Raw genomic sequence first — 23128 nt, forward strand, 5'->3', positions numbered from 1 at the left:
AGAGATAAAGTTTCTTGACACCTTAAATGATGGCTTCTTGGAGCAGCTAGTCCTGGAACCCACAAGAGGAGAGGCAATTCTTGATTTAGTCCTAAGTGGAGCACATGATCTGGTCCAAGAGGTGAATATAGCTGGACCGCTTGGTAATAGTGACCATAATATAATTAAATTTAACATCCCTGTGGTGGGGAAAACTTGTAGTATTTAATTTCACTGTAGTATTTAATTTCAGAAAGGGGGATTACACAAAAATGAGGAAGTTAGTGAAACAGAAATTAAAAGGTACAGCGCAAAAAGTGAAATCTTTGCAAATTGCATGAAAACTTTTGTCAGACACCGTAATAGAGGTTCAATTTAAATGTATACCGCAAATTAAAAAACATAGAGAACAAAAAAAGAGCCATGGTGGCTAAACAACAAAGTAAAAGAAGTCATGGGAGGCAAAAAGGCATCCTTTAAAAAGTGGAAGTTAAATCCTAGTGAGGAATATGGAAAGGAGCATAAACTCTGGCGAATGTAGTGTAAAAATTTAATAAGGAAGGGCAAAAAAGAATTTGAAGAACAGCTAGTCAAAGACTCAAAAAGTAATAGCAAAAACATTTTTAAGTACATCAGAAGCAGAAAGACTGCTAAACAACCATTGGGCCACTGGACGATCGAGATGCTAAAGGAGCACTCAAGAACGTTAAGGTCATTGCAGAGAAACTAAATGAATTATTTGCATCGGTTTTCATGGCTGAGGATGTGAGGCAGATTCCCAAACCTGAGCCATTCTTTTTAGGTGACAAATCTGAGGAACTGTCCCAGATTGAGGTGTCAATAGAGGAGGTTTTGGAACAAATTGATAAACTAAATAGTAATAAGTCACCAGGACCAGTTGGTATTCACCCAAGGGTTTTGAAGGAACTCAAATGTGAAATTGCAGAACTACTAACTGTAGTCTGTAACCTATCATTTAAATCAGCTTCTGTACCAAATGACTGGAGGATAGCTAATGTGATGCCAATTTTTAAAAAGGGCTCCAGTAGTGATCCCAACAATTACAGGCCGGTAAGCCTGACTTCAGTACCGGGGAAAATGGTTGAAACTGTAGTAAAGAACAAAATTGTCAGATATATAGATCATAGAATCATAGAATATCAGGGTTGGAAAGCACCTCAGGAGGTCATCTAGTCCAACCCCCAAATGATGAACATCATTTGTTGGAGAAGAGTCAACATAACTTTTGTAAAGGGAAATTGTGCCTCACCAATCTACTAGAATTCTTTGAGGGGATCAATAAGCATGTGGACAAGGGGGATCTAATGTAGTTAGATTTTCAGAAAGCCTTTGACAAGGTCCCTCACCAAAGTAAGCTGTTGTGGGGTCACAGAATCATAGAATATCAGGGTTGGAAGGGACCTCAGGATGTCATCTAGTCCAACCCCCTGCTTAAAGCAGGACCAATCCCCAATTTTTGCTCCAGATCCCAAAATGGCCCCCTCAAGGATTGAGCTTACAACCCTGGGTTTAGCAGGCTAATGCTCAAACCACTGAGCTATCCCTCCCCCCTAACAAAATAGCAGGGAAGGTCCTCGTATGGATTGGTAACTCGTTAAAAGATAGGAAACAAAGGGTAGGAATAAATGGTCAGTTTTCAGAATGGAGAGAGGCAAATAGTGGTGTCCCTCAGGTGTTTGTACTTGGCCTATTTAACATATTCATAAATGATCTGGAAAAAGGGGTAAACAGTGAGGTGGCAAAAATTGCAGATGATACATAACTACTCAAGATAGTTAAGTCCCAGGCAGACTGCAAAGAGCTACAAAAGTATCTCTCAAAACTGGGTGAGTAGGCAACAAAATGGCTGATGAAATGTTGATAAATGCAAAGTAATGCACATTGGAAAACATAATCCCAACTATACATATAAAACGATGGAGTCTAAATTAGCTGTTATCACTAAAGAAAGAGATCTTGGAGTCATTGTGGATAGTTCTCTGAAAACATTCACTCAATGTGCAGCAGCCGTCAAAAGAGCAAACAGAATACTGGGAATCATTAAGAAAGGGATAGATAATAAGACAGAAAATATCATATTGCCTCTGTATAAATCCATGGTATGCCCACATCTTGAATACTGCCTGCAGCTATGATTGCCCCATCTCAAAAAATATATATTGGAATTGGAAAAGGTTCAGAAAAGGGCAACAAAAATGATTAGGGGTATGGAATGGCTGCCATATGAGGAGAGATTAATAAAACTGGGACTTTTCAACTTGGAAAAGAGATGACTAAGGGGGGATATGATAGCGGTTTATAAAATCATGACTGGTGTGGAGAAAGTAAATAAGGAAGTGTGATTTACTCCTTCTCATAACACTAGAACTAGGGAGTCACCAAATGAAATTAACAGGCAGCAGATTTAAAACAAAAAAAAAGGAAGTATTTTTTTCACACAATGCATAGTGAAGCTGTGGTACTCCTTGCCATAGGATGTTGTGAAGGCCAAGACTATAGCAGGGTTCAAAAAAGAACTAGATATGATCACTGAGGATAAGTCCATCAATGGCTATTAACCAGGATGGACAGGGATGGTGTCCCTAGCATCTCTTTGCCAGAAGCTGGGAATGGGCAATGGGATGTATCACTTGATGATTACCTGTTCTGTTCATTCCCTCTAGGGCACCTGGCATTGGCCACTGTTGGTAGACAGGATACTGAGCTACATGGACCTTTGGTCTGACCCAGTATGTTCATTCTTATGTTCTTATGTCCCTGGGTCAAATATCGGGGATAGCATTTTGAAGGTGAGAGATAAATGTGTCGTTATTAGTAACTATGCAAGCTACAATAAGGGCCCTCAAATCACATGCTTTAGGCATAAGGCTGCTGAGGCCAGGAAGCAATCCTTCCTCCCCACCATAAGCAGCATTATACAGTTAGATAAGTGCATTATAATGGGTTTCCACCTTTCTTTGCAGAATTAAGTGTTGGCCACTGCGAGAGGCAGGACACCAGACTTCATGAGCCAGTGTTCTCTCTGGTCTGGAATGGCAAACCCTATGATTCCTGTTATCACACCTGGAGAGAGAAAGAGATGGGGCTCTGAAATCACAGAGTGAGAGATGCAAAATACAAAAAAGGAAGAGATGGGACACTGGGAGGGAAACAGAGAGAAAAGTATAGTACCTTTACAAGTGGAATGAAGGGACAGTGTGTCCCAGTTCAGGGCAACTGCACCTGTATTCCCCCTCCAGGGTCCAGCAAGGCCCCTGTCATAAAAATAAAGGGAAGGGTATCCACCTTTCTGTATACAATGCTATAAAATCCCTCCTGGCCAGAGGCAAAACCCTTTCACCTGTAAAGGGTTAAGAAGCTAAGATAACCTCGCTGGCACCTGACCAAAATGACCAATGAGGAGACAAGATACTTTCAATGGGTTGGGGGGGGTGCGACAAAGGGTCTGTCTGTCTGTGTGATGCTTTTGCCGGGAACAGATCAGGAATGCAGTCTCAGAAACTCTGTTAAGTAAGTTAGTAAGTAATCTAGCTAGAAACGCGTTACAGTTCCTTTTGTTTAATGGCTGGTAAAATAGCTGTGCTGGATGGAATGTATATTCCTGTTTTTGTGTCTTTTGTAACTTACGGTTTTGCCTAGAGGGATTCTCTATGTTTTGAATCTGATTACCCTGTAAAATATTTACCATCCTGATTTTTACAGAGGTGATTCTTTTACCTTTTCTTTAATTAAAATTCTTCTTTTAAGAACCTGATTGATTTTTCATTGTTCTTAAAATCCAAGGGTTTGGGTCTGTGTTCACCTGTACAAATTGGTGAGGATTTTTATCAAGCCTTCTCCAGGAAAGGGGGTGTAGGGCTGGGGGGGGATATTTTGGGGGAAGATGTCTCCAAGTGGGCTCTTTCCCTGTTCTTTGTTTAACACGCTTGGTGGTGGCAGCATAGGGTTCAAGGACAAGGCAAAGTTTGTACCTTGGGGAAGTTTTTAACCTAAGTTGGTAAGAATAAGCTTAGGGGGTCTTTCATGCAGGTTCCCACATCTGTACCCTAGAGTTCCAAGTGGGGAAAGAACCTTGACAGCCCCCTGCTCTTGGGCTTTCAACTCCCAGCCATCATCTCTCTTGGGTGGAGACCTGTATCTCTCTACATCCTGATTGGGGTACCTCCAGGCCACACAGTTCCCCAGCAAGATAGATGGCCTCAGCAGACCTGCTTTGCTTTCCTTTTTCAGAGACTATAAACAGTGTAATTGCCACCATTATATGTTACCACACAGCTCTTTCTAAGCATGTACTTTTAGTCTTAAGGTAAAAACATTACAGACAAAACATATTAAAATGAATAAAAGAAACTATGCACATGCTAATAAGCTTACCCAGAGATCATCCCCTAAACCAAGCAAGGGCTCTGGCCCATGAACAGTCATTTACCCTGCCCCCACACGAGAGTTTTTCCTGCGGTTTCAAGTTCATTATCTTCTTGGCTCAAAAGAAGCAGCCCCATGAATCTGAGAGTCACCCTTTTATCTGGTCTGGTCCTCATGTAACAGATGATCAGCAGCCAGAGGCTTTCTCTTCAGGTCACAGCTTCAAAAGGGTGGGTTCAGAAGTGAGGAGTTGCCTTCCCCTCTTCCCAAGTATTTCCTAAGAATGCCTCTTATCTTTGTTTGTCTAGCACATTGTTTCAAATAGTCCTTTGAAGCACATAACACTTCCCAGCATTTATATTAGTGGGGTCTCCTCTCTAGAGATGTTATATACAATTCCACAATAATACATAAACATTTTCATGAGAAGAGCAAGACTAGGGTCTGAAAACAGCTGGAGAAGGACAACTAACTGCAAAGAGAGTCTCTTTAGGTTGCTGGTTCAATTCTATCCCTGGTTGGCTATAACTGATAGTTCATGCCCCTTCTAAAAACACAGGAAATTGATGGTGAGGGCCCACATCCTAGGGTGCCTATGTCCATGTCACATTTCATAGTCTTGTTGACAATCTCAGCTGAGAGGCAAAGAAGCTAATGGGTATGGAGACTGAAGTGTTCTCTTATCCACAGGGATGGGCAGTCCCTCCAGTCTTTGGAGGTACATTGGCAGAACAGGAGGTAGGAGCTACTACTGCCAGTGACCATGCAGTATATTTTCCGTGGATAGTAATTTCTTGGCATATTCAGTTTACTCAGGGAAGGAGGCCACGGGGAATTGAGAAAGTTATTTGGACAGAGGGAGGAAGCGAAAAAGAGAATCACAGAATCATAGAATCATAGAATATCAGGGTTGGAAGGGACCTCAGGAGGTCATCTAGTCCAACCCCTTGCTCAAAGCAGGACCGATCCCCAATTAAATCATCCCAGTCAGGGCTTTGTCAAGCCTGACCTTAAAAACTTCTAAGGAAGGAGATTCCACCACCTCCCTAGGTAACACATTCCAGTGTTTCACCACCCTCCTACTGAAAAAGTTTTTCCTAATATCCAACCTAAATCTCCCCCACTGCAACTTGAGACCATTACTCCTTGTTCTGTCATCTGCTACCACTGAGAACAGTCTAGAGCCATCCTCTTTGGAACCCCCTTTCAGGTAGTTGAAAGCAGCTATCAAATCCCCCCTCATTCTTCTCTTCCGTAGACTAAACATCCCCAGTTCCCTCAGCCTCTCCTCATAAGTCATGTGTTCCAGTCCCCTAATCATTTTTGTTGCCTTCCGCTGGACTCTTTCGAATTTTTCCAAATCCTTCTTGTAGTGTGGGGCCCAAGCCTGGACACAGTACTCCAGATGAGGCCTCACCAATGTCGAATAGAGGGGAACGATCACGTCCCTCGATCTGCTCGCTATGCCCCTACTTATACATCCCAAAATGCCATTGGCCTTCTTGGCAACAAGGGCACACTGTTGACTCATATCCAGCTTCTTGTCCACTGTCACCCCTAGGTCCTTTTCTGCAGAACTGCTGCCGAGCCATTCGGTCCCTAGTCTGTAGCGGTTGAAAGAGATTGAAAGAGGGAGGGTAGAGATCTATATTGCCCTCAGACCATATATGGAACATTGAGAGATGTCATTGTGAGAGCTGCATGCAGAGTGCTAAAGGGTTCAAACCTGGGGAATGCATCCAAATCAAGAAGGGCTAATAGAGATTTTTTTCCTTTTAGTGCAACAGAGTCAAAGTAACTTTGTAATCTGTCAAGAAAAATGGTGGTTTCATTTTAGAAATTTCTGTTTAGGAAAATGGGATAATTTCTGAAGAGCTTTAAAGCTACTGTGGAGTTTAGCATCTTTTAAAGTTCTCTCATCTCTACTTTTGAGACGTACAATTGTCATTTTATTCCTTGAGCTTACACAATTTCACATTAGCTTTTAATTCATTATATAGTATTATGGAGTTGTTGCGGGAGACATAGCAGCTAGATTCATTTGAAATTCTAGGACAAATAGGCTTTAGAAAGCAAATGGATCCATTTTGACACTAATTATGTGTCTTTTCCGCATGTCGTAGTATCTCATGTCACAAATTGCTCTCATTTGCTTCTCAGTGTAAAATGTGTGAGAGACGATGAGTGCAAAATGATATGCTTTAACCAGGTGTAGAATAGGTCTAAAACCAACAAGGGATCCTTGCAGCAAACAAAGCAAAGGTGGTATGGAAATCAAACTCTCTAACATGCGAAAGATAAAGGGACTTTCAGTGTCTATTAATTATTGACAGATTCTAGATGTAGGTATAAAGTGCATTGCAACATGCACAGAAAGCTGAAATGAATATTACCAGACGAACTTTTCTCTTTCAGGTTCTTTGAGATTTAATTTCAGGAATGACAGGTTTCAGAGTAACAGCCGTGTTAGTCTGTATTCGCAAAAAGAAAAGGAGTACTTGTGGCACCTTAGAGACTAACCAATTTATTTGAGCATGAGCTTTCGCCTCACGAAAGCTCATGCTCAAATAAATTGGTTAGTCTCTAAGGTGCCACAAGTACTCCTTTTCTTTTTGCGAATTTCAGGAATGGTATAGCTAGGTATACATCCGATACTGATGGTTTGACTAACATCTCTAAAAATATATCTAGGTTGTTCTTAAAAACTGCAACAATTTAAAATAGCTCTTTCTCCTCCCGTCACTTATGAAAACACAAAGGATCTAATGCATTTAACCGAATTAGAGAAATCGTGTGTTATCGAGCCAGTGTTTGTTGCTAGATAATGGACAAGATTGACATTGCTCTTGTGTACCAAATCCTTTAGTAGTGTCACAGTTTATTTGGTGCCAGTTGGTGTTTCTGGTCTTCTCAGCATAGAGCAGTTCTTTTACTGGCTAGAAGTAAAAGTGGGAGAAATAAGAAAGATACAAAAAATAGCTCATTAAAATTAATGCTAAAATTTGTTTTTCATTTCAAATATACTACATCCACATTACACATAGGCATATTTAATATGTCAGAAGAGTTTTAAGCTGCAAATTTCTTTTCACCTGTGCTGCAGAATTCAAACCTGGCATGCTTTACACGTAATGTAGTTTGACAGTTCATTTGAAATAAATGTGCCGATAACCCTTAAAAGTGGTAATAAAATACTCTTTGCTCTACTGTACAGATGATTAATACCACTAAAGTAATTAAATTCCATTAGGCTGGGGTTCACGTACCCAAGGAATTGGTGCCAGGATTTAGCAGATTTCTGGTGAGGACAAAAGACTAATGCCTTTTAAAGCCATGTTTCACAAGTAAAATCCCAGGAAAGTCTATATTAACTTAGGACATCTGCTTGTTGTGATTGTTGGAGCTATTGATGCATTGGATCATTAGCAGGGTAGCGTAAACTACTGTTTTCCTGTTGACAAGGATCTCTCACCAGGAGCTGCTAGTTTTCTGCAAAGGGAGAGAAGCAAAGCAGGGCAGCCAAGCTGGGTCTTATGCATGGGCTTTGACTTACAGAATTATTGCTAACTGTATAGTCTCTGATGGTAGGAAACAGCATTTTGCCTCCAGCCATTTTTCCCAAGATCAGAGCCAAAGTAACTCTGTCTCCTGCTGTTTTGTAGCTGTAGATTCTTAAAGACTGGCATTATTGTAGTCGATGAACAGTTTGCCCCCTTTCAGATGGCTGCAGTAATGACCCACAGGGGAGGCAGTGGTTAGGCAGTGCTGACAATGTGACCAGGTGCTGCAACATAAGCATTTCATTAAATATTGAAGCAATGGTTTTCAGTTACAGTGGCAAAAAGGAAATTTGGTCTATGTCCAAATATGTGGCTATTTTTTTTCTTTCAACCTCTTCTAATCACATTATTTTTTGCATGACCTTTCTGCTGCTAATTAGCTGCTGTCTTGAAAAGCATTGTGGGTAATATATCTAAGGTAATTCAGCATTCCACTTTACACACTGGTAATCATTCTTAATGTATGAATGATTTATTTACTAACTATATTTTATTTGCAATATTAAAATATGCAAACCGTAAAAACTCTCTTATTATCACTATATTTTAGATCTACCAAAAATGAAAGGAATTTAGATTTTGGTAGAAAAGGTACATGGCAAGGACTTGTATCATCACTATACAAGCCACTATAAATGTGCAGCAAGGGGGTGAGTGCAGAATGTGTCGTTAGCAGGTGCAAAACAGGTCTAAAGACTCAATCCTGTCTTCATATACTTGGGCATTCTGCCTTTTGTGTGTAATAAAATCAGCTACTCTATATGAGCACAATAGATAATATTACAAGAAACACCAGTGCTTACTGATATGTATGTCCATGTATCTCCATGCAGGATCAAGCCCTACGCTTAGATGAGAATCAAGCAGATACTCAACTATGAAAACATAAGCACCATAGCCACCCTTTGAATACAGACATGCATTTGAGAATGTAAATTATCAAAACAATATCAGAGACGAATGCACATTATCCTAGCACTTTATGTTCACACCTCCTGCCAACCCGTTTTAAAAAATGCAATATTTCCCCGCTCCCCCATGTCTTTGTATGGAAATATTTGGATCTTTAAAAAAAATTCAGATCAGACCTTGAGAGCATTCCAGTACTTTAATGTACAGCCACTGCAAGATGCAGAATGTAAAACTGAACAGTGGACAGTGCTATACTAACTTAGTAACTAACAGACCGAAATAGGTCAGAACTAAAGACTGAACTTTCTACTGACCAGAAGGCTGCCTTTGGCATCTTTATTTCCTTCTCCATTATTTGTAATTCTTGCCTACTCAAAACACCGATTTCAAAATCTCTATACATTTATCAGAACTGGAATTTCTAACAAGGGATTGCACATAGTTTTCTCTTCTTCAGTATGATATTTGCTACACATGCTTTTCTTCTGTACAAATCACCTCTGTAAATGAGATGCTTCATTTGAAGGTGTTTTTGTAGTTTGAAAGATACTTTATCTATTGGGATACATTTATCTATTTAAGAAATATTTTCAGAAACGCACATTGCTACACCAAAAAATAAACAAGTATATAGAATATGTATATGTACACATACTAAAAAGGATAGTCTGATAATTGATTGGGGAGGGATCTTACTAACAAATGATTATTTATCCATTTTCTGCTTGATAAATATCCAGTTAGTCAAGCAATTTTTTACGTAATCTATTTTAAATACTTTATATGTTGTGATAGCATATTCCTTATAGTAGCAGTGTTGTACCAATAAAATAAAAACCAGCAGGATCTTATTAAAGGGAAAAAGGCAAAATACCACATTTATTGTGAATACAGAAAGAATCATAGTAAGCAGTTAGTTAGTTATAGCTATAACATTCCATTCAATCTCATATTTAGTCACACATTCATTCATACAAACACACACACACACACAGGTTCTGCAAGGTTGTTATCATAGTTACCAGCCTTAGAGTTGCTCATGCCAAGCCACTGTCCAGGTGGCCTGGACATGAGGAGGGAGCAGGGCCTTGTCAGATGCTCATCTGATGCTCCTGGAAGTTGGTTTGCAGAATCAGACCCCCCAAAGTTCTCCCTTTTTAGAGTCTATTTTTATAGGAATTTCTTCCTGTGCCAGTCTATGGGAATTGCTTCATCATGCTGTTGCTGAATCAATCAGCAGATAGCACATTCCTGACGGCTCCAAGATGTTATCTTGTTCTTTGGTTCTCCCATTCTTGAGGCTGTTGGGTGGATTCCAGTCTGCCCTCCGGGGGTCCTCTGGTTATTTCCACTTGACGCCTTCTTCAGCCGATGGACACTGGATTCTTAGGCTGGCACCTCCCTGATCATTCAGTTATTATCCACACCAAGCATCCATCCACATACATCCTCTATCTCTATTTTAATCACAATTGTTAATACAACAAAAGGGCGGGGAGTCTCTGGGTGCTGTTTCTGTTGTTAGAGTATTGCTTTGAGTCTCTCTCTCTCTTGTGAATTGCTTTGAGAACAGACTCTGTCTTAGAATGTACTAACACAATTAGCAGCTTGCAAGTTTCACACAGAGAGGGAGAGAAACAGTACCAAAAACCAAGAGACCTCTTAATTAGTAATACCCTGGAATTTAAACTCTGGGGAATCAAACTTATTTGTGATTTTAATACAGAACTTCTTTAATATGATCCAACAGCAGTGCTGAAGTACTTGTAAGAATCATGGTTCTCTTCCCTCTTGTACTTCTCTGTGAGAAAAGGCTTTCATTTTACACATTTATTTGTTTAAATCCATCAGTTCTTACTTCATCAAGACTGTCTGAATCCATCCCTTCTTATTTCATATACTATTGCTTACCTATGATGCAGAAAATTGGCCATTGTCCTGAGAAAGTTTCATATAAAAGGAACAATTGGTCAAATTTTTAGGATTAAACAAGTAATAAAGAAATACACAGAACAGCATCTCTTCTTTACCATTGTTCAGAGCAGAAAATCTGATTTGCATTAAAAATGTTTACAATATAAATATCGGAAAAACAAATTTGTGATATTTCTACAATTAGGTTCATTAAATGATGCCTTCCTGAGACATAATAGGCCTGATTCCATGCTTACATAAACAAGCGAAAATGTGTGGAGTGTAACTCCATGGAAATGAATACAATTACACTGGTATGAGATCCGAATCAAGAACAAGGATTTGGGATTTTTAGAGAAAGCAGCATTTTCAGAGACCATTTTCAAAGATGCAACATGATCAAAGGGGAAGCAGCTACACAATATGAATGTTTTCCTTTTGTTTTGTTTTGATGTGCTTGTGAAAGTTTGCTGTATTGACTGTTGTGGAGACTAATGTGTCTTCCATCTTATCTATCTCAGGTAAGGTACAGTATAGATAGTAGTTTTATGTGTGTAAAGCCTACTGAATTTGAATCCTCTGAATTTAGCTCATCATCAAATGAAGTAGTCGGGTAAACCATATAGAACAACTTTATATTATATTTTTATTATGGTGGTAGTTTTCAATTAGTGTTATCCAAGACAAACGTTCAGTCTTTGGTGTATATCTCATCCAACTTTCCAGTGGATCAGAATAAAATCCAGACTGAAGCTGAATTGGAGTTCAGTTCTCCATCAATAATGTTAGGGTCATACGCATTGGTCTGTCTTCCCTTCATAATTATAACTTATGAACATACTAAGACTAGAGCTTGATTCACCACGGCATGACTCCAGTTTTACAGTGGTATAATTCTGTTGGAATCAATGGAATTACTGGTGTAAAATGAGTAACACGGTGATGAATCGGTCCTTTAAGTTTGAGACCACTTGTGATTTGTTATGTGGCCTTTAGCCTGGCTACATAAGGCAAAGATTCTAATCCTCCATTTACGTCAGGAGTCCTTTCAATATTCCTTTTTATTGGTTATAAAATCTCCTCCATCTCTTGATTGTTGAAGAAGAAATATTCCGATTTCCTTTTCTGGAAGGCTGAAAAAAAATTGGGTTATCTCTGAACTAGTCACCATTCTTAAGCTGCATTTTATAAAGAGTTTGACAGGTCAGCAGAGGGACATACAATGCAGTGTGTATATAACAGTCATGCTTTTGTGGGATATCATAACAGTGCAACAATCTTATAACCAAAATAAGTCACACGGTACACCCCAATAACAGAAGTGAGCTGTAGCTCACGAAAGCTTATGCTCAAATAAATTGGTTAGTCTCTAAGGTGCCACAAGTACTCCTTTTCTTTTTACAGCTCAGACAGGATCTTTTGCTTTACCTTTTCTTTTCTTGTTAGTTTTACTCTTTTGAGACCTAGAAACTCTGGTTAAGATCAAGAAGGGTAGAGTTTAATCTCCGCGACTACTCCATACAATCCTAGCAATCACAAATAGAAAAGGGAAAAAATGACAGGTATTTGTTACCTCTTTGTTTTGGATGTATCAGTCTTCACACACCATTATCAGATATCTCCACAATAATGGATCAATCATAGCGTCTGTCCACCTGTTCTGAGTTATCCACCCCTTTAATGCATTAATAAATGTGTCTGATTGCTGTGGGAAAGGTTCCAGGAATCTTTGTAGCTGTCTATATCAATCCTGGAGAAGAAGCCAACCTGCAGATGTTTTGATGAGACAAAGAAATTCTCTATTAATAATTGTTTTATATCAAATTTTAGGATTTGGGGCACAGAAGCAGATATTAATGGCTCTAAGAACCAAATATTATGTCGTTTGTGTAGCCCTAAAAGAAAACAGAGGGAAAGGACAAACGCCACTATAAAACACAGAAACCTCATTTTTGTTTTAATGTCTCACCTTGTGTTCGTTCCTTTTTAGCTCTTCTGTAATAAACTTTCAACGTTGATGAGTTATGGATGTGAAGAAACCAGGGGCCTGTTTTTTGTCTCAGGGTGCACGTTTGCCGCTTTGCCATTCTTTTACATTTTCATTCTTCATGCTGATGAGTCAGTGCAGATTTATATTACCATGTTATTATGGATAGTATAGACTGAGTCTCCTTGAAAGTAATGGCATGTGATTGCTTACCCCATTACTTTCAATGGGACTAAGTCTATGTCATCCTTAGGGACTGAATCCCATTGAAAGTAATAGTCTGAGACTGCCCACATCGTTACTGTGCTTTAAATTGGATTGAATTTATACTGATCTGCAGAGGCCTGCCACAAAAGTCTCATTTTTAAGACATAAACTTGATAAAAGTTTTGTGTCAGTGTTTGGAAAGTTAAACAGTCGGTTTGAAAAGTGTGTTTGTAATATTAAAAAGATCATTTTTATATTGGTCAAACTCTTTAACGTTTGCCCCTTAACTGTTAAAGAAACCCCTAGAGGAGCACTTTTAGTGAAGTTATTTATCTCCCTTATTTCTTCCTTTAATATTTTTTCTAGTTCTTTTTAGAAAAGATGCTTTTGTCATTTTGCTTGGTACTTTGCATAGCACTCAAATAGCTATTCGGTGACTCTTCATTTTCTCAAACCTTTGGAATATCTCCTTTTCAATGCACATAAATAATAATGGATTACTTGGAAGGAAATTATTCATTGTTCCTACCTACACACAACACCCTTTAATCCTGTTAGCATAAAGTACATGCCTGGTGAAAACGTTCCATTTATGCAAAAATAAATGTATTTTTGTGTTGCAACCCTTTCTCTGAATCGGATGTTATAGATTTGCTAAGTTTATTTGGAACAAGAGCTTTATTTATTCCTTTATTAATGTTAGGTGCTAATATTGCTTTGGAAACTCACAGTGAATTTATATACTTTTATACTGCCTCCAAGTGAAATCCATTCCGGAAAGATTAATGTTATGATGATAATGCACTGGGTGAAACAGAAAGAGTAAAATTCTGATTTTACTTAAAGCTGTGCTTAATCCTAAAAAAAGGAAAAGTTGATGGATGAAATGAGCATTTTTAGCTTAGGATTCAAAGAGAAGTACATGTGTCTTTTGTGTATATATACACAAACAGTATCATGGAAGAGACCTGTATATCTCTGAAATATATATTCCATGCACTTCTACCAAATGCATGCTGTAGAATAAAATATACAGTACCTACCTTATTTACTCTGTAATGCGTCATACAATATCATACAAGAAATGCACCTGTCCTTTCAGGTAATCACCACGACATAATTCATTTCAAAACAGATCACAGCCCCAGAGCTGTTGCAAGTGATTTAGTAATTGAATCAGCAGTATTTCATACACACTCATATTTATTAAAACCCTTCAGAAGCATTCAAACACATTCCAGTCCTCTGGAATGAATGAAAAACATGCCTTTAAGGGGTGGTATGTACTTTGTTTTATGCTTATTAGAGAAATTGCTATATGGACAAGTGTCATAGCTAGTCATGAGTCACTGTAACAGAAGAAAATAAAATATGCACACAGCCACATACCAAAGGCATATTATATACTTTCTCTCATGTATAATAATAGTAATATTCCCTCATGCAATCTCATATATAATATGTATGTACATATTATGTATAGATCGTATGTATGTAGGAATTTTGTATATACACACATCTGTAATTTTGTATCTCTACATATTCCTCTGTATGCTATCTATATATTATTATTACCTTTATTATTTTTCATTTATTACTGCAGTAACGCCCAGCATTCTGGATCAGGATTAGGGCTCCATTGTGTTAGGTATAGTATAAACACATGAAGAATCCGTTCCTGCTCTGCTCTATTTGCAGTGCAAAAAGACAAGTGACAAACAAATAGTGTGAGAAGAGGAATTCAGTTAGATGTATTCATTTTTATATGTTTGCAGTTTTGTTGCCACCATGTGGGTCCCAGGATATGAGAGACACACGGTGGGTGAGGTAATATCTTCTATTGGACTAACTTCTCTTGGTGGAAAGGACAAATTTTCAAGCTTCATAGAGCTCTTCTTCAGAATTGGGAAGGCAACCAGAGTGTCTAAGATGTTTGGACAGATTGTTAAGTATTAAGGGGTTCACACGTGCTGTAGGAGACCACTTAAATATACATTGCATTTAAAAATATTAAAATATTAAATGAAGTAATATCCCCAGTTTACCCAATCTGCCCCTAAACATAATCATAATTAATTACCGTAGGTGATTTCTTACAAGTGTTGTGGCAAAGAGGAGGGATTTGAAGGAGAGGTTAGAGGTCCTACAGATCAGCTCAGGAACTGGCATAGAGTCAAAATTGTGGAGGAAGCAGGTGATGCAATAAGACATGACAACAGATAAGCAAGCAGGGACAGAGTTGTGAAGGGCCATCGAGGAGCGGACAAGAAGCTTGAATTTGATGTGGTGATACAGGGGGAGCCAGTAGAGGGATTCAAAGAAGCCGAGTGGGGAGGATGTGTTCAGAATAATGAAGGAATGGGACCTTAGTAGCCGTGTTTTGAAAGGGTTATAGTGGTAGAGTTATAATATTCCATGCAAAATAGAATTCTGGGAGGGATATAAAACCTCATGCTTCAGGCTTTAAGTCAATCTCTATTAAGGACTAGGATGAGACCTTCATGAGGGGCATATTATTTCACACGTGTCTATGGTGAGGTTTCTTACACCCTCCACTGAAGCTTCTGGTGCTGACTACTGTCAGAGACAGGACACTGGAGTATGTAGACCACAAGTCTGATCCGATATGGCAGTTTCTATATTCCTGTGATTGGAGGGGGGCAGTATTGGTCTATCAATAACGGCTTTAACAAAATTTCAGCAGTATCAAAAATGGTTATAAACCAGAATAAAACCCTCTTCTTTATGTCATCCCTACCCCAGTGAAACCACCACAGATTCCTCTCCCATAGACTGGGCTCACTGCTTTGATCCATGACTCCTAGCCAGGAGTGTCTCTGCCCTCTCACCTGGCCCACTTCCTCTACTGCCTTTCTGCAAATCTGTCCCTCAGATTTACACATTTTAGCTCTTTTGGTGATTCATGTTTTTGATCAATTAATTGCTGAGACCCATATCAAAAATTCATAGGAACTTAGATGTTTAGCTATGAATGTTTGCCAAAATTTGGTCTGCAATATTAGAATCCATTTCTGAAATCTGGGCTCTAACATCCAAGGCCAAGATTTTCAGAAATGACAAGTGACTTTGACTACTTCCATTTTTGGGTGCTCAACTTCAAGTAAATACATTTAAAAAGGCCTGATTTTCTAAAAGTGATTAGGGCCCACCCTCTAAAAATCAGGCTCCTTAATGGTGTCTCAAGTTGGGCACCTAAAGATTGGGACATCCCAAATCACAAGTCACTTTGAAAAATCTTGACCCAGAGCTGCATGCATTAATCTATCATGCGGAAGACATTTTTCCTATAGAGTTCATATTTTCAACCCAAATGAAAATACTGTGGTTTACTCTGTGAAGTAAAAATTCCAGTGTGTGTATCATCAATATTATATATTTATGTATTTTTGCCCTAAATATGCTGCAGCTTCACTTACTCCCTATTTAGGCTGTCCTGTTTAAACTCATAGGGACAAATGATTTTTCAACCAACAGACAAAACTACATCTGTGATAGCAGTAATCGCTGGATATACATGGTCCTTTGGGGCCAGATTCCTGACAGTCTTATTCATGTTCTATAGCACCTTACTCCAAACACAGTCCTATTGAAATCAATAGCCCAATGTGAATAAGAATTTGAAATCATAACCCTTTGTTTTCATTCAGAATATTTTTGGGTACAGGCCCATTGCTCCTACCATAAGACTGATTAAAACAATAGCTTTTAGTGTTGTGCTTATGTGTATTTTTATTTATTTTTTCCCAGTTTGATATCTGAGCATGTAAGCATTCCTTTGGCCAGCAGCTAGTTAATTCCTCTGCTCCAGCTTTTCTCTTTTGTGGCACATGACCCTGTCTCAACTAATCACTAGAGAGGAATGGTGGCCCACTGGGTGCTTGCCTGGGACTGGGGAATCCCAGGTTCAGTTCTCTGCTCTACCACAGACTTCCTTTGTGACCTTGGTCAAGTCACTTAACCTTTCTGTGCCTCAGTTCCCCATCTGAAAAATGCGGATAATAACACAGATCCTGCCTCACAGGGGTATTGTTGGATGTTCAGATGCTATGCTAATGGGGTCCATATAGGAAGCTAAAAGAGATAACCACTCATTAGTTTTTGGTCCCCAATAAATAGGGTAGCATTGACAGCAAGGAGTATTAAACTGCTCTTGCTGTCTTGGCCATTTGTATTGTGTCCAGGGGAGATGCTCCCTAAATGCCAAATCAGAACTTTCCTTAAGTACATGGTGTTTGGATCTACGATTTTGGTTCTGAGTCATCTCTTGTTCAACTCTGGGGTTGAATGGTAACTCACAGTGGAAATAACATTTCAGGCTGCAGCCTGAGGGGCAAATCCATTAACCAGCACTCAGCCTGAGTTCCTGGGCTGAGCACTGGGGGGATTGTACAGTGGGAAGGAATTCTTCCCCATCCAAACTGCAAAGCTTGCAAAGCTGCCAATACCACACTGAATCTACAATAGACCCTGCAGCCCGTTCAGTGATGGGAAGCTTAGCAACAGATTTCTCCCCTGTAATAACAGATCATTTGTATCGTCATGGCCGATGTCTTTCATACTGTGGCTAGTAGGTGCCTGGTTTATATTTTTAATTCCTGTATCTCTTAGGGGGTACCAGACCATTCAAAGATAGGCATATTCCATGCTGTAATGCAGAATCCCCAATCTGACTGTGGTCCCCTGTGATTCACTCTAGCATCCTTGCCTTTGAGCTAAAACTGTCCCCTTCCTTAATTTTTAGCTTGGGACAAAATTATAGTATCATGATATTGTAGCATTCCATTGTGCTGTTTGCTTATTACTGTGAAGTTATAGGGTGTCATCCTGTGACATTGGGATGTAACATCGTGTCATGACAATGTAACATGAATACAAGCTTGGAAAATAATAATCTGAAACATAGATATGTAATTGGATGGAGAACCCTGAAAGCAGTGACAGTTAAAATGGGAAGCAGATTAGAAGTGAGTTTGAAAAAAAGCCATGCAATTTTGAGCTACTCAGCTATGCCATTACTTTGTGGAGCAGAGTGGTAGTAGTTTTTTTCTTTTTATATTTCAAGATGTGACTGCCACTTGAGTTCTGTGTTTAGTTTGGGACGTTTCATTGCTAGAAAGATACAGAATTCACAAATTGTAGGAAGTTCAGAGCAGAGCAACACAAATGGTTAGGTAGCTGGAGGGATTGAAATAAGAGAAAAGATAATGGCCCTGATTTTCATTTACACTAATGCCACTTTACAACCTAGCAATGTAAAGAAGGTGTAATTGTAATTTGTGCCCTTCATACTGCCATAGCATAGTATAGTGGCCTTAGGATAACTGAGAAGAGGGCCCAAAAAGTGCTAAACAATTATAGCTTGGGTAAGTGATGTGAATACTGGGAGATGGATGAAGTCTACAAATATTTGTAGACTGTGAACTCCACAGGCCTCATTTTACTCCTCAGAACAAGTGTATCTAAATTAACTTGCATGGAAGTTTACTCCAATCCTGCAGTGGGAGAGGTGGAAGGAGAAGAATTACTTAATATAAAAGAAGGGGTGTAACTGGAAGTAATGGGATAACACTGAGAAAGGGGAACAATAGGTTGAACTCCCTGAAGGTAATGTCTAATATCCTGTGCAATAATTTCCTAAAGGCAGCAGCGGAAGCCCCATACCTGTTACGTTTAAAACTACACTGAAGAAAACATCGGTAAGTGAACAATCCTTCGGGAACAATCCACAATGCACAATGCTCTGGCAGGTTGATGGTGCTATAGCCATAGTGCTACACTGACTCAGGCTTCTCCTGAAGCTTGACCCTTTTTCTCCAGTTCCACTCATCATACTACAAGGGGCACACAAACCCCTGAAAGGTGTGTGACTAGATGGCACATGGGGCAACTCCAGGGTTGATTGAAAATTTTCATTTGAAACTGTTTCTTGATGGAAATTGGGTTTTCGACTCAATGAAATTTTTCACAAAAAAGTGTCTTCTTTCCACAGAATGTTTTGGTATTTCATCCAAAGAGTTTTATGCTGAAACCAGAAAAATCTCCGTGATGCACCATGGCAAGAAACACCTATGACACACTTTCTTCCCTCACCAAATGAGGAGAAAATGCCACATCATAGAAGATGTAGTGTGGCCAGAGAACCTGGCCCATAGATGAGAATGGGAGCATAAGGCACCCAAACTACAACTTCCATGAGGTATTGCAGCACCCTTTTAAATCTAAATATTTTGGATTTCAGCCAAAGTATTTGGGTTTCTTGATATTTCACTGAAAAGTCAAGATTTCCTGCAGAACATTTTGATGAAAATGAAAACATGATTTTGTTGACATTTTTAGTGGGGGATAAAAGTATTTTCTGTCCAACTTTAGCCAACCAACTTTGGGAATCTGCAGGTGCTCTACATGCAGAACTTTTAAGAAGGGGGTTGTGAGAAGTGGATGGAGAGAACTCATGGATACGATCTCTGCATCACACTGATAGCCCTATGCAGATCCTGGATCATTTCCTCTATTCTGCAGAGAACATGGAGATCTCTCCATTTCTAAGGTGGCATTAACCTTGTTCTGCAGCCATGGGAAAAGACAGAGAGGGAGGTCCCTAACCTTATGTGAAGTAAAATATAACTATATGTTGGCAGGGGTAGAGGGTGGGTTGGATTGATCTTCTAGGGGCAGAGAGATGGCACCATGAAAGTTGTCCTTCAGCAGTATTGGCCTGACACTGCACTCCTGGATGACAGTTGTCAGATGGGATATTCTAATGGGGGATGTGTGCTCATGCAGTCATGTGAGCTGTTAATCATCCTTACATTATCCCCAAATGCCAGTGGGGATGAGTCATAGATTAGATCTGAGGGAGTGGATTGGCAGCAAGATAGGCATTATGTGATTACCCTTAAATGGTGTTCTTTCCTTGGATTCTCAGTAGGATTTCACATGTGTGGAATCATAGAATCATAGAATATCAGGGTTGGAAGGGACCCCAGAAGGTCATCTAGTCCAACCCCCTGCTCAAAGCAGGACCAATTCCCAGTTAAATCATCCCAGCCAGGGCTTTGTCAAGCCTGACCTTAAAAACCTCTAAGGAAGGAGATTCTACCACCTCCCTAGGTAGATCCAGATGGGATGCATCCAGATGGGATGCATGCCTCCAGTAGGTCCCATACCATTCATAGACTTTAAGGCCATAAGGGACCATTGTAATCATCTAGTCTGACCTTTTGTATTACACAAGTCATAGAATTTCACCATGCAATTCCTGTGGAGAAGAGAGTTATTCTTCCTTGGTAGACAAGTGAAAACTATCAAGCTCATTAACATGTGGAAGTTGTGGTGGAACTAGAGCATATCTTTTAGAAAACCATCTAATTAAAGACTCCAAGTGACGATGAATTTACCATTTCCTCTGGTAATCTGTTCCAATATTTATTTACCTTCACAGTTATAAAGTGTCATACTTATAGAATATCAGGGTTGGAAGGGACCTCAGGAGGTCATCTAGTCCAACCCCCTGCTCAAAGCAGGACCAATCCCCAACTAAATCATCCCAGCCAGGGCTTTGTCAAGCCTGACTTTGAAAACATCTAAGGAAGGAGATTCCACCACCTCCCTAGGTAATGCATTCCAATGTTTTACTACCCTCCTAGTGAAAAAGTTTTTCCTAATATCCAACCTAAACCTCCTCCACTGCAACTTGAGACCCTTACTCCTCACTCTGTCATCTGCTTCCACTGAGAACAGTCTAGATCCATCCTCTTTGGAACCCCCTTTCAGGTAGTTGAAAGCAGCTATCAAATCCCCCCTCATTCTTCTCTTCCGCAGACTAAACAATCCCAGTTCCCTCAGCCTCTCCTCATAAGTCATGTGTTCCAGTCCCCTAATCATTTTTGTTGCCCTCCTCTGGACTCTTTCCAATTTTTCCACATCCTTCTTGTAGTGTGGGGCCCAAAACTGGACACAGTACTCCAGATGAGGCCTCACCAGTGTCGAATAGAGGGGAACGATCACGTCCCTCCATCTGCTGACAATGCCCCTACTTATACATCCCAAAATGCCATTGGTCTTTTTGGCAACCATGGCACACTGTTGACTCATATCCAGTTTCTCGTCCACTATAACACCTAGGTCCTTTTCTGCAGAACTGCTGCATAGTCATTCGGTCCCTAGTCTGTAGCGGTGCATGGGATTTTTCCGTCCTAAGTGCAGGACTCTGCACTTGTCCTTGTTGAACCTCATCAGATTTCTTTTGGCCCAATCCTCTAATTTGTTTAGGGCCCTCTGTATCCTATCCCTATCCTCCAGCGTATCTACCTCTCCTCCCAGTTTAGTGTCATCTGCAAACTTGCTGAGGGTGCAATCCACACCATCCTCTAGATCATTAATGAAGATATTGAACAAAACCGGCCCGAGGACCGACCCTTGGGGCACTCCACTTGATATCGGCTGCCAACTAGACATGGAGCCATTGATCACTACCCGTTGAGCCTGACAATCTAGCCAGCTTTCTATCCACCTTATAGTCCATTCATCCAGCCCATACTTCTTTAACTTGCGGGCAAGAATACTGTGGGAGACCATGTCAAAAGCTTTTCTAAAGTCAAGGAACAACACGTCCACTGCTTTCCCTTCATCCAGAGAACCAGTTATCTCGTCATAGAAGGCAGTTAGATTAGTCAGGCATGACTTGCCCTTGGTGAATCCATGCTGACTGTTCCTGATCACTTTCCTGTCCTCTAAGTGCTTCAGAATTGATTCCTTGAGGACCTGCTCCATGATTTTTCCAGGGACTGAGGTGAGGTGGCCTGTAGTTCCCAGGATCCTCCTTCTCCCCTTTTTTAAAGATGGGTACGACATTAGCCTTTTTCCAGTCGTCCAGGACCTCTCCCGATCGCCATGAGTTTTCAAAGATAATGGCCAGTGGCTCTGCAATCACATCCGCCAACTCCTTTAGCACTCTCGGATGCAACGCATCCGGCCCCATGGACTTGTGCTCGTCCAGCTTTTCTAAATAGTCCTGAACCACTTCTTTCTTCACAGAGGGCTGGTCACCTCCTCCCCATGCTGTGCTGCCCAGTGCATCTAATTTCTAATTTGAATTTTTGCAACTATAACCTCCAGCCATTCGATTTGGTCCTACTGTGAACTTAAATTTCACTTGTCTAAGCCAGTGTTTTGGTTGTTCTCATGTCAGGATGGTAGCATTCTCTTCTAGTCAGTCAACGAACTTATCCTTGGCCTGATCTCATTATTGACCTTCTAGTGTTTCCTTCAGAGATCGAATCCTTGACCCTGTTATTGCCTTCTGGAAAGCTCATTATTGGGTTGTGTCTAGCTGAGGGAATAACTTTCAATAAATAATTTATTCAGCAAATGTATCCTTTTTTTCTGCATATAGGATATCCCCGTTCAGATTGTGATTTCCTCAAATGTGTTTCTTGTTTACATGTATTTGACTAATATTCTTTTAATCTCTCTTCCACCCCCACCCCCATGGTTTGACTGGGAATATTTTAAAATCAAGCTTGGTTACGTATAATTTGTTGGATGTCACATTGTATTATTTCTGTTCCTTGATTGTATGAGACCACATGCATTCCTGGCATGAATACATACACAAGTGAATTTATGATTCCACAAATACTTGTGCATGTGGCAAGTAACTTTTACCATTTAAATACAATCAATCAAATGTTTGTGGAAAGTGAGCCCCAAAAGGTGTGAACATAGCAAAACAAATTCATGTAAAAAGTTGAACAAATATTCAAAGAAATTAAATTGTGCTCTAATTGTGAGTCAGTGAATTGCAGTAGAGTACAGCTAACTATAGTTAATTTATATACCCAGTCCTATGAGTGAAAATGCCTAAAAAGTTATTTTTTAAAATTAACTTCAGAAGAATTATTTGATCTAAAGTTATCTGATGACATGGATGTACCCTAGAACCACAATTTGAATGATATTGCAATTGTCCATATCAGATCAAAACTGTAGAAATTGTTATATATGGCTCCAATTTAGAAAAGCACACAAGGGAAATGCTTAATGTTAAGCATGATCTTAAGTCCTATTGAAATCAATGGTACGTAAGCACATGCTTAAAATTTAAGTGCTTTCCTGACTCAAAGTCTGCAGTGGAATCACTTCCTAAAAGGACAGTAAGAGC

General features: G+C 39.7%; 1 pseudogene; it reads left to right on the forward strand.

Annotated features, from left to right (window-relative positions):
- Window positions 1-23128, forward strand: part of LOC140909617 (uncharacterized) — a 113129-nt pseudogene that overhangs the window by 85951 nt on the left and 4050 nt on the right.

Source organism: Lepidochelys kempii, chromosome 3 (assembly GCF_965140265.1).
Source record: "Lepidochelys kempii isolate rLepKem1 chromosome 3, rLepKem1.hap2, whole genome shotgun sequence".
In the NCBI taxonomy this organism is placed as follows: domain Eukaryota; kingdom Metazoa; phylum Chordata; order Testudines; family Cheloniidae; genus Lepidochelys; species Lepidochelys kempii.